The following is a 13,641-nucleotide window of genomic DNA, read 5'->3' as shown; positions in this document are numbered from 1 at the left end:
TCAGTATTTAGCCAAATTCCATCGTTTAGGGCATCAAACATACGTTTTTGCTATTTTAGGAAAGTTTTTATTTTGTTAATAACTCTTTCGTTAGGAGTCTGTTTGGGCCGCCGTTTGAGGCGAATTGTTTTATTTTATGAGTACTTTCATTATTTTAGGTCGACCAAAATTTGCCAAAAATAACAAATTAGGGTCTGAGTCGGTTTAGAGGGTTTTTTCATCCTTTCTTGACTAGCAAGTTAGGGTTTTTCCCCAAGTCTATAAAAGAGTCCATCATAAATTGTTTAGGGCAACTTTTTTTGGAATATATATTTTCTTTATCAAACTTTGTTCAAGTTTAATCGATTTTTATCTAAAGTTGGGAAACCGAAGTCTAGATATTAATCAACGTTCATAGTCGATATTCCTAGGAATATTTGAAGTCTGAACAACACTTCTCTTTTCTCTAGTTTCTCTAATATCCGCTGCATCAGTTGGCATCAGAGCCAGTTCGATTCCTGGGTTAGTAATATGCCAAGGTTACCAGTTGGTTGAGGTCGTGGTCGAGGACATGTTCGAGGCCAAGAAGTTGATCCAATTGATTATAATACGATGAAGGAAGAATTATTGAATAAAATCCGAGTGATGATGGGTCAGAATAACATTCATCATGAAGAAGGAGACGAGGAAGAAGGGGATAATACCAACGAAGAAGGGGATTATACCAACCCTTTTGGTAGAGGACGCCGTGAAGGTAGGATAATCCAACGTGACGATTATGAGCGCTGGAAGGCCGGAATAAAAGTGGAGGTTCCAGAATTCTATGGAGGTTTAGAACCGGAGGAGTTTCTTTCGTGGTTGAACACAGTTGAGGAAGTATTGGAATTTAAGAATGTACCAGATAACAAACGAGTTCAGCTGGTAGCAACTATGTTTCGGGGAAGAGCTAATTCGTGGTGTCAACAACACAAACTACAACGCTCTCGTAAAGGGAAGCAGAAGTTAGTATCGTGGGAGAAGATGAAGAAACATATGAGAGCAGAATTTTTACCACACAACTATATCAGCTTGATGTACCAGCAACTACAAAACCTACGCAAGGGAACACGTTCTATAGACGAGTACACGAAGGAATTTTATCGATTACTTTCTCTTAACGATTTGTCGGAGTCAGATGAGCAAAGAGTCGCACGTTATGTAGGTGGTCTTCCTCAGCAATATCAGGATACACTTAACATGTTTGACTGTTGTTCTATATCGGATGCACATCATAGAGCAAGGCAGGTAGAGAAACAAGTGGGGCGTAGAAGTTCAAATTGGGGTAACAATGTAGCATCTTCCCCAACAAGTAATCGTAGTACGTCAACAACTAGTACTGTTAACAAACCTAATTCGGTTTCGACCCCAAGTAAAACTCCAATCAGCTATTTTGGAGGCAAGTGTAATAAGTGCGGTGAAACTGGACACAAAGGCACTGACTGTCGCAAAGTAGAACGTGTGAACAAGGTTCTTTTCAATGAAGACAATCGTGAAGAAGATGATTGGGTACCTGAATATGATGAGGATCCAGAGGATGACTCTGAACCTAGTGATGAAGTAGTTACAGGAGATACAGGAGTGAACTTTGTAGCAAGAAGAAGTTTTCTCACTCCACGTACAGATGAGGAAGACAACTGGTTACGTAATAATATATTCCAGTCGACATGTACGATCGAGGGAAAAGTTTGTCGTTTAGTTATTGATCCTGGAAGTTGCGAGAATATTATTGACGAAGAGGTCGTGAAACGGTTTAGGCTAGAAACCAAGGCACATCCGCATCCATATAAACTTTCTTGGCTTAAGAAAGGGAATGAGGTGAAAGTAAACAAACGCTGCTTGGTTTATTTTTCGATTGGTAACAAATATAAAGATAAAATATGGTGTGACATTACTAGTATGGATGCTTGTCACTTGTTGTTGGGTCGACCATGGGAGTTTGACAGGAAAACTAGTCATGACGGGCATAAAAATACCTACAGCTTTTTATGGAACGACGTACGTATAGTACTTGTACCCAGCAAAGAAATTGCACCTAAACCATCTACCGGACAAACTACCAATCTCTTGTCGTTTAAGCAGTTTGAAGTTGAGGCAGAAGATGCAGGAGAACTGTATGTGTTGATTAGCAAAGACCAACAGCCGGATGAAAGTAGTATCCCTATTGCAGCTCAACCTTTAATTAAGGAATTTATTGATGTTTTCCCTAACGAGTTGCCAGACGAGCTACCACCTCTCCGGGATATACAACACCATATTGATCTCATCCCTGGATCAAGCTTGCCAAACAAAGCGCATTATAGAATGAGTCCTAAGGAGCATGAAGAACTTCGTCGTCAAGTGGAAGAGTTGTTACAGAAAGGTTTGATCCGACAGAGCCTAAGTCCTTATGCTGTACCGGCCTTGTTGATTCCAAAGAAAGATGGAACGTGGAGAATGTGTGTTGACAGTCGATCCATCAACAAAATCACAGTAAAATACCGTTTTCCAATTCCTAGATTGGATGACCTGCTAGATCAGTTGTGTGGAGCGAAGGTGTTTAGCAAACTCAACTTGAAGAGTGGGTACCATCAGATCAGAATTCGAGAAGGTGATGAGTGGAAAACAGCTTTTAAGACTCGAGAAGGGTTATATGAGTGGATGGTTATGCCGTTTGGATTGTCCAATGCGCCTAGTACATTCATGCATATAATGAATCAAGTTCTCAGGACCTTTATCGGTACTTTTGTGGTCGTTTATTTCGACGATATTCTTATTTATAGTGTTGATATGAACATGCATTTTCAACATCTTCGAGAAGTGCTTTCAACTCTACGTCGGGAAAAATTATTTGCAGCCATCAAGAAGTGTTCATTCATGACTGACCAAATTCTATTTCTCGGCTATGTCGTAACCAAGGATGGAATAAAGGTAGATGATTCCAAGGTTGAAGCTGTAAGAAATTGGACCACACCCACTACACTGCACGAGGTAAGAAGTTTTCATGGTTTCGCTTCTTTTTACCGGCGTTTTATTCATCACTTCAACACCATTATGGCACCCATTACTGAATGCATGAAAGTAGGAAAGTTCTCATGGTCTGAGGAAGCTGACAAAGCCTTTGAAGCAGTCAAGACAAAACTAATAACCGCACCACTATTTGTGTTACCTGATTTCAGCAAGCCATTTGAATTACACTGTGATGCATCGAAGGTGGGAATTGGAGCTGTTTTGAGTCAGGAAGGACGACCTGTAGCATATTTTAGTGAGAAGTTGAATGGTGCTAAGACCAACTACAGTACTTATGATGTGGAGTTTTATGCCATAGTTCAAGCCTTGAAGCATTGGCGACACTATCTAATTCATAACGAATTCATTATGTTTTCTGACCATGATTCTTTAAGGCATATCAATAGGCAAGAGAAGCTTTCATCTAGACATGGTAAGTGGGCTTCTTATTTGCAAGAGTTCACTTTTGTACTGAAGCACAAAGCTGGGTCGCAGAATCAAGTTGCTGATGCTTTAAGCCGTCGAAGTATGTTACTCAACACCATGCGAACTGAGGTAATAGATTTTGATTCGTATTCTGAACATATTCTAACCGATCCACACTTTGTGGAGATTGTGGATAATATCAGTCTAGGAAAACGAAGTGATTACCTTATGCTTTAAGGATTTCTCTTTAAAGGTAACCAATTGTGTATTCCCGATTCTAGTCTTCGATTGAAGATTATTAAGGAGTTACATGACGAGGGGCACATGGGTAGAGATAAGACTTTCCAGCTTGTTTCAAAATCATATTACTGGCCAACAATGAGGCGTGAAGTTGCTAAATTCGTGGACAGATGTCGAATCTGTCAAGTTTCAAAAGGAAAAGCAACCAATGCAGGGTTATATATACCACTAAAAGTTCCAAGCCAACCATGGTTAGATTTGAGCATGGATTTCGTATTGGGTTTACCTCGAACTCAGAGGGGGCATGATTCAGTATTTGTTGTTGTTGACCGTTTTTCAAAAATGTCTCACTTTATTGCTTGCAAGAAGACTACTAATGCACTGAAGGTAGCTAAATTGTTCTTCCAAGAAGTGTATCGTCTACATGGATTGCCCTGTTCAATAGTCAGTGATCGAGACACAAGATTCCTTAGTTATTTCTGGAAAACCTTGTAGAAATTGGCTAATACAAGACTTAATTTCAGTAGTGCGTATCATCTTCAAAGTGATGGCCAAACAGAAGTTGTGAATCGTTCTTTGGGTGATATACTACGGTGTATGGTTGGAGACAATCCGAAAAGTTGGGACCAGAAACTTTGCCAAGCTGAATTTGCATTTAATCGTTCAGTCAACCGTAGCCTGGGTATGAGTCCGTTCGAGGTTGTTTATGGATACAATCCACGAGCACCAATAGATTTAGCTCGTGTTCCTGATTTGAAGAGAATTGAAGTTCGTGCTGAAGAACGTATCCAACAGCTGCAGCAAGTTCACAAGTTGGCCGAAGAACAGTTGCTTCGAGCTAATGAAAGGTACAAGGAGGCGGCAGACAAGAAACGCAGAGTTGTCGAGTTTGAAGTAGGGGATTTTGTCTGGGCAATATTGACAAAGGATCGTTTTCCAGTTGGCGAGTACAACAAACTGAAGGCGCGCAAGATTGGTCCCTTGGAAATTGTCGCAAAGATTAATTCCAATGCATACAAGTTGAAGCTTCCAAGTCACATCCGTACTTCTGATGTTTTTAATGTCAAACACTTAGTGCCTTTTTGTGGTGATAATTTTGATGATGATACGACAAATTAAAGGGCGAATTTCTCCCAACCCCGGGAGAATGATGCAGATGAGCAGGCTATAGCCTATTTGGAGGCTAAAAATCCAAGTGTCGTAATTTAGATCCTTAGGGGTCCATTTCGATGGGAAACAAGCCAAAGAACAGGACAAGGCAATGCAGATGAGCAGGCTATAGCCTATTTGGAGGCTAAAAATCCAAGTGTCGTAATTTAGATCCTTAGGGGTCCATTTCGATGGGAAACAAGCCAAAGAACAGGACAAGGCAATGCAGATGAGCAGGCTATAGCCTATTTGGAGGCTAAAAATCCAAGTGTCGTAATTTAGATCCTTAGGGGTCCATTTCGATGGGAAACAAGCCAAAGAACAGGACAAGGCAATGCAGATGAGCAGGCTATAGCCTATTTGGAGGCTAAAAATCCAAGTGTGGTAATTTTGATCCTTAGGGGTCCATTTCGATGGGAAACAAGCCAAAGAACAGGACAAGGAATCGTTGATTGCCTTGGTCATCAGAATTTAGCCAAATTCCATCGTTTAGGGCATCAAACATACGTTTTTGCTATTTTAGGAAAGTTTTTATTTTGTTAATAACTCTTTCGTTAGGAGTCTGTTTGGGCCGCCGTTTGAGGCGAATTGTTTTATTTTACGAGTACTTTCATTATTTTAGGTCGACCAAAATTTGCCAAAAATAGCAAATTAGGGTCTGAGTCGGTTTAGGGGGTTTTTTCATCCTTTCTTGACTAGAAAGTTAGGGTTTTTCCCCAAGTCTATAAAAGAGTCCATCATAAATTGTTTAGGGCAACTTTTTTTGGAATATATATCTTCTTTATCAAACTTTGTTCAAGTTTAATCGATTTTTATCTAAAGTTGGGAAACCGAAGTCTAGATATTAATCAACGTTCATAGTCGATATTCCTAGGAATATTTGAAGTCTGAACAACACTTCTCTTTTCTCTAGTTTCTCTAATATCCGCTGCATCACTTCTTCACTTCTTAAAGTCTTCGCAATACTTGTAATGTCTCAAATACTAATACTTTCAAGCTAAACTATACGAAGTTTACTCTAGTACATTTAATCAAGCGACTCTTAAATGAGTTTTGGTTCACTAAAATATGACAACCAAACTTGACATACCAACGCTTGGTGGGTTCAACCGAGCTATGCTCTAACAATCTCTCCCTTTGTCAATTTTAGTGACAAAACTCTTACAATAATATGGATAAACAAATTACAAGAATTCATTACACATACGCTTGATTTCCGAATTCCACAGCACATAACCTGTTGTTTATGGGTGAAAATCGTTTCTGCCGATTTTGGTAATTCCGGTAAGTAAGTGAGAAATAGATCTAAAACCTAAACAAATGTACTGCACGGGAGTACTTTAGATTCGAGAGATCAATCTGTACAACTCCGGCCTAAACCAATAAATGGTCGTTCCGGATTTGCTTTGGTCACAAAGAGGAGGAGAAGGGCTGGTTTAGGGAGGGAAGCGAAGAGAGTTTTGAGACCAGAACAGTTCTGGAAGAGTATTACTTGACTTGTATCAGAAGGTGAAAGCTTTTGGGAAAGCTAGCAAAGTTGCCTTTCTGAGTATTGTATTTCTCCTGACCAAAAACTTGTTGTCTTGGTGGAAATAGGTAAGACCTATTTATACAAGTCTAAGTGAAACGTACTCTGGCCTCGTAAGAAAAAGAAATTGATGAGTTAAATGAGAAGAGGTGGTAACGCCTGGTATTGATGGAATTTGATGGAATTGATGTTCCATAATGAAAGAGCGTTTCACCATTACTTCGTGCATTTACTAACCGTTTTATTCTTAATACACTGTCTTGAAACGGGCATTTGTGTATGCCGCACGCTGTAAACCGCCAAACCAAAACCCTAAAGAGCATCCTCCAGTTTGTGACATGTATTGATGTCTCGAGTGTTTTCGTGGAAAACGTGTAGCATGTCGCTGGTGTTTGATAAGTTGAGCTTGAGAGATGTGCCTGCTCAGTGGCGACCTTCGAGCGGTCGAGATTTTTCATCTTAAGAGAAATCGTGGCCTTTGATGTAGGCGCGACATGCCAAAGTGAAAGGGTTGCACGGCATGTACCAATGGCTTGTGCGGAATGCCTTGGCTGTAGGTTGCACATAGGGTGCAAGTGGTAATGCCAAAATGCAAGTGTTGCATGGCATGTGCCAATGGCGCGCGTAGCGGCTTTGGACCTAGGTTTGCACGACTTGGCATGCTAGGTTGCAAGGGTCGCTTGGCATGTGCCAATGGCGCGTGTGGCGGCTCGGCACTAGGTTTGCACGGCTTGGCTTGCTAGGTTGTAAGCGTCGCTTGGAATGTTCCAATGGCGCGTGTGGCGGCTTGGCCCTAGGTTTGCACGGCTTGGCATGCTAGGTCGCAAGCATCCCTTGGCATGTGCCAATGGCGCGTGTGCCGGCTTGGCCCTATGTTTGTACGGCTTGGCATGCTAGGTCGCAAGCGTTGCTTGGCATGTGCCAATGGCGCGTGTGCCGTCTTGGACCTAAGTTTGCACGGCTTGGAATGCTAGGTCGCAAGCGTCGCTTGGCATGTGCCAATGGCGCGTGTGGTGGCTTGGCCCTAGGTTTGCACGGCTTGGCCCTAGATGCGCAGCGATTGTGCGGATTTGATTTTGGCATAGTCGCCATGATGCGTAGCGATTGTGCGGCTTTGGTTTCGGCATAGTTGCCATGATGCGCAGCGATTGTGCGGCTTTGGTTTTGGCATAGTTGCCATGATGCGCAGCGATTGTGCGGCTTTGGGTTTTGTGTGTTGAAACCCTAGTTTAGCATTTTTAAAAAGATACCCTGGTAATTTTTTACATAAGTGCATTAAATTTTCTAATAAATGTGTTTAGCGTCACCGGTGACGTCATGCTATGCGTAAGGTTTTACAATTTTACCCCTTGTCTAAAAACCACCATCAACATTAAGTCCCCTGCTTAGCTTGGAACAGGGGCCTTGTTGCAAGGTAAGCATAAGATGGTGACAGAAGAGGATAGAACTGAGACAGTAAGTCGTTAAAGAGGGCTAAGGAGACTTGTTTGACCTTTTTCAATATGTAAGTAGAATTTGCAATCCTTGCATCTGGTTGCTTTGCACAAATCCCAGTGTGACCAGGTGCCTTCGGGGCCTAGCTTTGGAACGCGAGGCGGAGCTGCTAGCATAGACTTGGTGTGAGAGGGACTTGTCAGCATCAAGGAGCTTGAAGCGGGTGTGGGCCATCTGGCTGTCATGGCGTTGGCAAAGGGGAGCATGGATGGCGTTGGAAAGTAGGCGCTTGGTAGAGCCGGTGTGAGCAAGGGAGGTGTGTATGCTTTGGGAGTGGCGAGATTTTTCTTTGTGGGACCGATTGCCTTCCTTCACGCACAGCTTTAATCAAGGCATTCTTTCCTTATTCAAAATCCGGAAGCGTTACACCCGTCATTTCTTCTTTCCTTTATTTTTTAGGTTCTCCAGTATTTATGACCAGTGAAATTGCACCGTCTTCCTCTTTCTAGTGATTGTAGGTAGGGTAAACCCTGTTCTTCTCTTGATACCGTGATGGCGTCTCCTAGTAATGGTGGCACCGCCAGGTCTTTGGAGAGATGTCGTGGGGTTGATGGAGGTCGGTCCTCCTATCATGAGGAGTCGTTGGACATGATCGGTCACTGTTTTGCGAAATCAGAGAAATCATCCAGGATATTCCTTCCGTCTACCCATGCGAGATATAGACAAAAGCCCAGACTTCTATGGATTCCAACATAGGTGAGTCAGGGGATCTTCCTCAAAAGGCTACTGAGAAAGTTTCTGAGACGTACGGTGGAAATTTTGCTGGTGATGCTGGGGAAATCATGGTGGCACATATCAGATCAACTGTTGGAGCGGAAGCCAGGAAGGGATTGGACATCGCTGCTGCTGGGACGGTGTCCAGGTGGGACATGGAGGCAGTTGTTGTTGACACGCCTTTCTTGTAGAATCTTTGTTGCCCGATGGATTGCTGGGGAAAGTGTCTGAAGCAGCTGGATTCGAGTCTTTGCTGGCGAATAGTTTTTCTCTTTTGCTATTTTTTTTTGTCGCTTAGTTGTTTTGACGTTTTGCAATCCCCCTTTTTGTATTCATGATGAACTTCTTGTGGCTTCATATTGAATAAAACTTATAAACTCGAGACTTCTATCGGAAAGGATTGTCTTGATTTCCGTGTTATCTTTATTGGAGCATCCATTTGACTGAAAGTAGTCTTCTTGGTATGGTTTTGATTTCGGATTAGTTTGGATGGGTAAAAAGGAATTTTATTTTTTTTGATTCGGAGATTTAACTGGAGGGAAAAGATAAGATTGCTTAGTAAAATAAAACTGGAACCTTGCTGGATAAATGCAAGTGGTGCATTTATCTCTCATTAGCATTATTGGGGAAGACTTGCGCCTTTGGTGCGGCTTCTGTAGAGGGAAGAAGCCGTTTGACAGATACTACGTGGTTGAGGGACGCGAAAATGTCTTGGCGTTGTTCCTTGGAGAAATATAGGATTTTGCATACGTGATGCATTATGGACTGCACAGTTTCATGTACGGATTCCCCAGAGATTCCACAATTCCTTACAGGGAGCGGGTCCCTATGCACTCCTTCGTTTCCTAGACGAAGCTCTCCTACTTCCACCTTTTCCTTGAAAATGTGCTTCAATTTGTTGCAGTCGCTGGTCGAGTGACTGACGAATCTATGGTAGTGGCAGTATTTGGGATTTGTCATTTAGGCCTCGGTTGGTGGGCGTCTGAGTGGTGGCAGTCTGATGACATCATCTTGAACCCACGCTTCTAAGAGTTCGATTACTTATTCGACTGGAAACGGGAAGTCGAGGTCGTCCTCTCTTGTTTCATGAAGGGATCCGGGAGCCTTGGGCGTAGCTTTCTGTGGCGGAGCTGCCCGTCGTGCCGGGGTCGCGCGTTTAGGGTGTTGGTCCATCATCGGGGTCTTCCTCTTCTCTATTTCGTTCACCACGCTTACAGAGGAGGGGCCGGTGTTGTACGGCTTGTTGAGGAGGCGCGCACTTCTCCGATCTTCACGCACCTCTTCACCTCTGGATGGTCTGGTTCTTTCTAATAAAGCCAGTGATGTCGTGGCTGATCGTTTGGCATCTTCATGGAGTTCAGAGAATGTCTGGAATCGTAGGTTCTCCAGTAAGGCGCGGTAGATGGGAGTCATGTCGTTGATGCATGAATTCACCAGTTGATGTTCAGTCACATTAGGATCGTGGCAGTCCAGTGCTTGGATCCTCAATTTCTTGACAAAATTATTTGGATGTTCGTCATTTTGTTGGAACATCCTCCCTAGATCCGAGAGAGTGACTTGTTCAGACACGAAGAAATATTTCCTGTAGAATGACGTAACCATTTCACCCCAATTGCGGATGCTGCCTGGTGTGATACTGTTGTACCACGTGTATGCTCTTCCGGTAAGCGATTTTGAAAACTCTCTTAGGCGGAGAACGTGGTTGTACTCATGTTCGCCCAAGGCCTTCAGGAATCGCGAGCGTACATTACCGGTTCCATCATATAAAGCGAATTGAGGGGACGAGTACCCTCTTGGGAGGGGAATTCTCTGTATCTCGATTGGGTAAGGAGGTTGGTGTTAATTCGTATCCGTCTCGTCGTTTTTGATCTGATTCTGGAGAAGCCGTTCCAAATCTTCTCGTGTGACAAAGTTGGACGGATGATTTCTTGCTATTGAGGATCCAACACGAATTTCTTCGCCTGTGTCAGTGCGCTCTTCCAAGGTGCCGGCTCCAGGGTCATTGGGAGTATCTGTCCTTGACTCGGGTTGGCGTAGTCCCACAGGGTTGAGGTGTTGACCTCGAGGTTGTTGGGAGTGTCTGTCCTTGACTCGGGTTGACGTAATTCCCGTGGCAGCCGTTCCGTTAAGCCTTTGAGAAAAATAAGCACCTCTTTCTGGGTTGAAACCATATCTGTCTGGGCCCTAGCAAGAAACTCTTGTCTCTCCATCAAATCGGCGATGGTGATGGAAGGTCTGCCTCCCCTGTTTTCTCGCCCTGGTGGTGGAGTGGACATTGTTCGGGTGGCGGTCAGAGGTGTCGTGCTTGCTGAAGCGTTAGGGTAGTATCGGCGGCTCGAGCTCTGGTGACTGGTGGTGTAACACTTGAAGTAGTACCTTGTATACCACTCGGGTTAGCGGATTGCACAGGAGCATTTGGAATAGAGGCGGCTCTGGCTCTGGTGACGGGTGGTGTAACTCTGAAAGGGGTGTTTTCCGTGTTGCTAAGGTCGGCAAGTCATGTAGCAGTGTCGTTGGAAGAACCGTCAATGCCAGGAGAGATCTCCATACTAATGTTTTCGGAGTTTTTCGCGGATCCAGACCTTATTTCTACCATGCTAAAAGAACAGAACCAGGAAGGCAATATCCGAACCGTCAATTAACTTTGCAACTGAAAGATTGATCTCCCACTGTGGTCGCCAATTGTTTATGGGTGAAAATCGTTTCTGCCGATTTTGGTAATTCCGGTAAGTGAGTGAGAAACATATCTAAACCCTAAACAAATGTACTTCACGGGTGTACTTTAGATTCGAGAGATCAATCTGTACAACTCCGGCCTAAACCAAGAAATGGTCGTTCCGGATTTGCTTCGGTCACAAAGAGGAGGAGAAGGGCTGGTTTAGGGAGGGAAGCGAAGAGAGTGTTGATACCAGAACAGTTCTGGAAGAGTATTACTTGACTTGTATCAGAAGGTGAAAGATTTTGGGAAATCTAGCAAAGTTTCCTTTCTGAGTATTGTATTTCTCCTGACCAAAAACTTGTTGTCTTGGTGGAAATAAGTAACACCTATTTATACAAGTCTAAGTGAAACGTACTCTGGCCTCGTAAGAAATAAAATCGTATGAGTTAAATGGGAAGAGGTGGTAACGCCTGGTATTGATGGAATTTTATGGAATTGATGTTCCATAATGAAAGAGTGTTTCACCATTACTTCCTGCATTTACTAACCGTTTTATTCTTAATACACTGTCTTGAAACGGGCATTTGTGTATGCTGCACGCTGTAAACCGCCAAACCAAAACCTTAAAGAGCATCCCCCAGTTTGTGACATGTATTGATGTCTCGAGTGTTTTCGTTGAAAACGTGTAGCATGTCACTGGTGTTTGATAAGTTGAGCTTGAGAGATGTGCCGTCTTAGTGGAAACCTTCGTCGGTCGAGATTTTGCATCTTAAGAGAAATCGTGGCCTTTGATGTAGGCGCGGCATGCCAAAGTACAAGGGTTGCACGACATGTGCCAATGGCTTGTGCGGAATGCCTTGGTTGTAGGTTACACATCGGGTGCAAGTGGTAATGCCAAAATACAAGTGTTGCATGGCATGTGCCAATGGCGCACGTAGTGGCTTTGGCCCTAGGTTTGCACGTCTTCGCATGCTAGATTGCAAGGGTCGCTTGGCATGTGCCAATGGCGCGTGTGGCGGCTTGGCCCTAGGTTTGCACGACTTGGCATGCTAGGTCGCAAGCGTCGCTTGGCATGTGCCAATGGCGCGTGTGGCGGTTTGGCCCTAGGTTTGCACGGCTAGGCATGCTAGGTCGCAAGCGTCGCTTGGAATGTGCCAATGGCACGTGTGGCGGCTTGGCCCTAGGTTTGCACGGCTTGGCATGCTAGGTCGCAAGAGTCGCTTGGCATGTGCCAATGGCGCGTGTGGCGGCTTGGCCCTAGGTTTGCACGGCTTGGCATGCTAGGTCGCAAGCGTCGCTTGGCATGTGCCAATGGCGCGTGTGGCGGCTTGGCCCTAGGTTTGCACGGCTTGGCATGCTAGGTCGCAAGTGTCGCTTGGCATGTTCCAATGGCGCCTGTTGCGCAATGATTGTGCATCTCGAATTTGGCACAATTGTCGTGAAGCGCAATGATTGTGTGGCTTGGTTTTGGCATGGTTGCCATGATACGCAGCGATTGTGCAGCTTTGGTTTTGGCATAGTCGCCATGATGCGCAGCGATTGTGCGGTTTTGGTTTTGGCATAGTCGCCATGATGCGCAGCGATTATGCGGCTTTGGTTTTAGCAGAGTTGTCATGATGCGCATCGATTGTGCGACTTTGGTTTTGGTATAGTATCCATGATGCAGCGATTGTGCGGCTTTGGTTTTGGCATAGTCGCCATGATGCGCAGCGATTGTGCGGCTTTGGTTTTGGCATAGTTGCCATGATGTGCATCGATTGTGCGGCTTTGGTTTTGGCATAGTTGCCATGATGCGCAGCGATTGTGCGACTTAGGGTTTTGTGTGTCGAAACCCTAGTTTAGCATTTGAAAAAAGATACCCTGGTAATTTTTTACATAAATGCATTAAATTTTCTAATAAATGTGTTTAGCGTCACCGGTGACGTCATGCTATGCGTAAGGTTTTACGATTTTACCCCTTGTCTAAAAACCACCATCAACACCTGCATACATTCAATTCTTAAAAATACAACAGTTGTTGACGTTATAATAACATAGCTCATACTCCCCCTAAAGGAGATAGGTAGATTTTCAATCCTCACGTCTTTGTTATACCAAATCATATGATATGTTACTCCCCCTTAGTCTATGCTTTTCCTCATTCGTTAGATAAACGTTCAAGCACCAATGTCCTTCTTCCCTAGTGACACTAATCAATATAAATTGATATCAGCATCACTTGTTTACTCCATATATTTCTCCCCTTTTTTGTCACAAAATGACAAATAAACAAAAAAATAAAGGACAACACGAAAAGGATCTTACAAATCTCAAAATAGACTTGCAACCTGTTGAGTCAAGCACGAGGGTTCCACACATCATTTTTGATAACCAATATCAAAACCGAAACTACAAAGTAATTATATTTTGATATGTTATCATGGAAATA

The 13,641-nt window shown here is 43.7% G+C and overlaps 1 pseudogene; it reads left to right on the top strand.

Moving 5' to 3' along the window:
• Positions 1 to 591: 591 nt before the first annotated feature.
• On the top strand, positions 592 to 3,666 carry LOC113311654 (annotated as a pseudogene).
• Positions 3,667 to 13,641: the final 9,975 nt, after the last annotated feature.

Source organism: Papaver somniferum, chromosome 9 (assembly GCF_003573695.1).
Source record: "Papaver somniferum cultivar HN1 chromosome 9, ASM357369v1, whole genome shotgun sequence".
Classification (NCBI taxonomy): Eukaryota; Viridiplantae; Streptophyta; class Magnoliopsida; order Ranunculales; family Papaveraceae; genus Papaver; species Papaver somniferum.
Note: the sequence above shows the minus strand (reverse complement) of the source record. Positions and strands in the feature narration are given on the sequence as shown.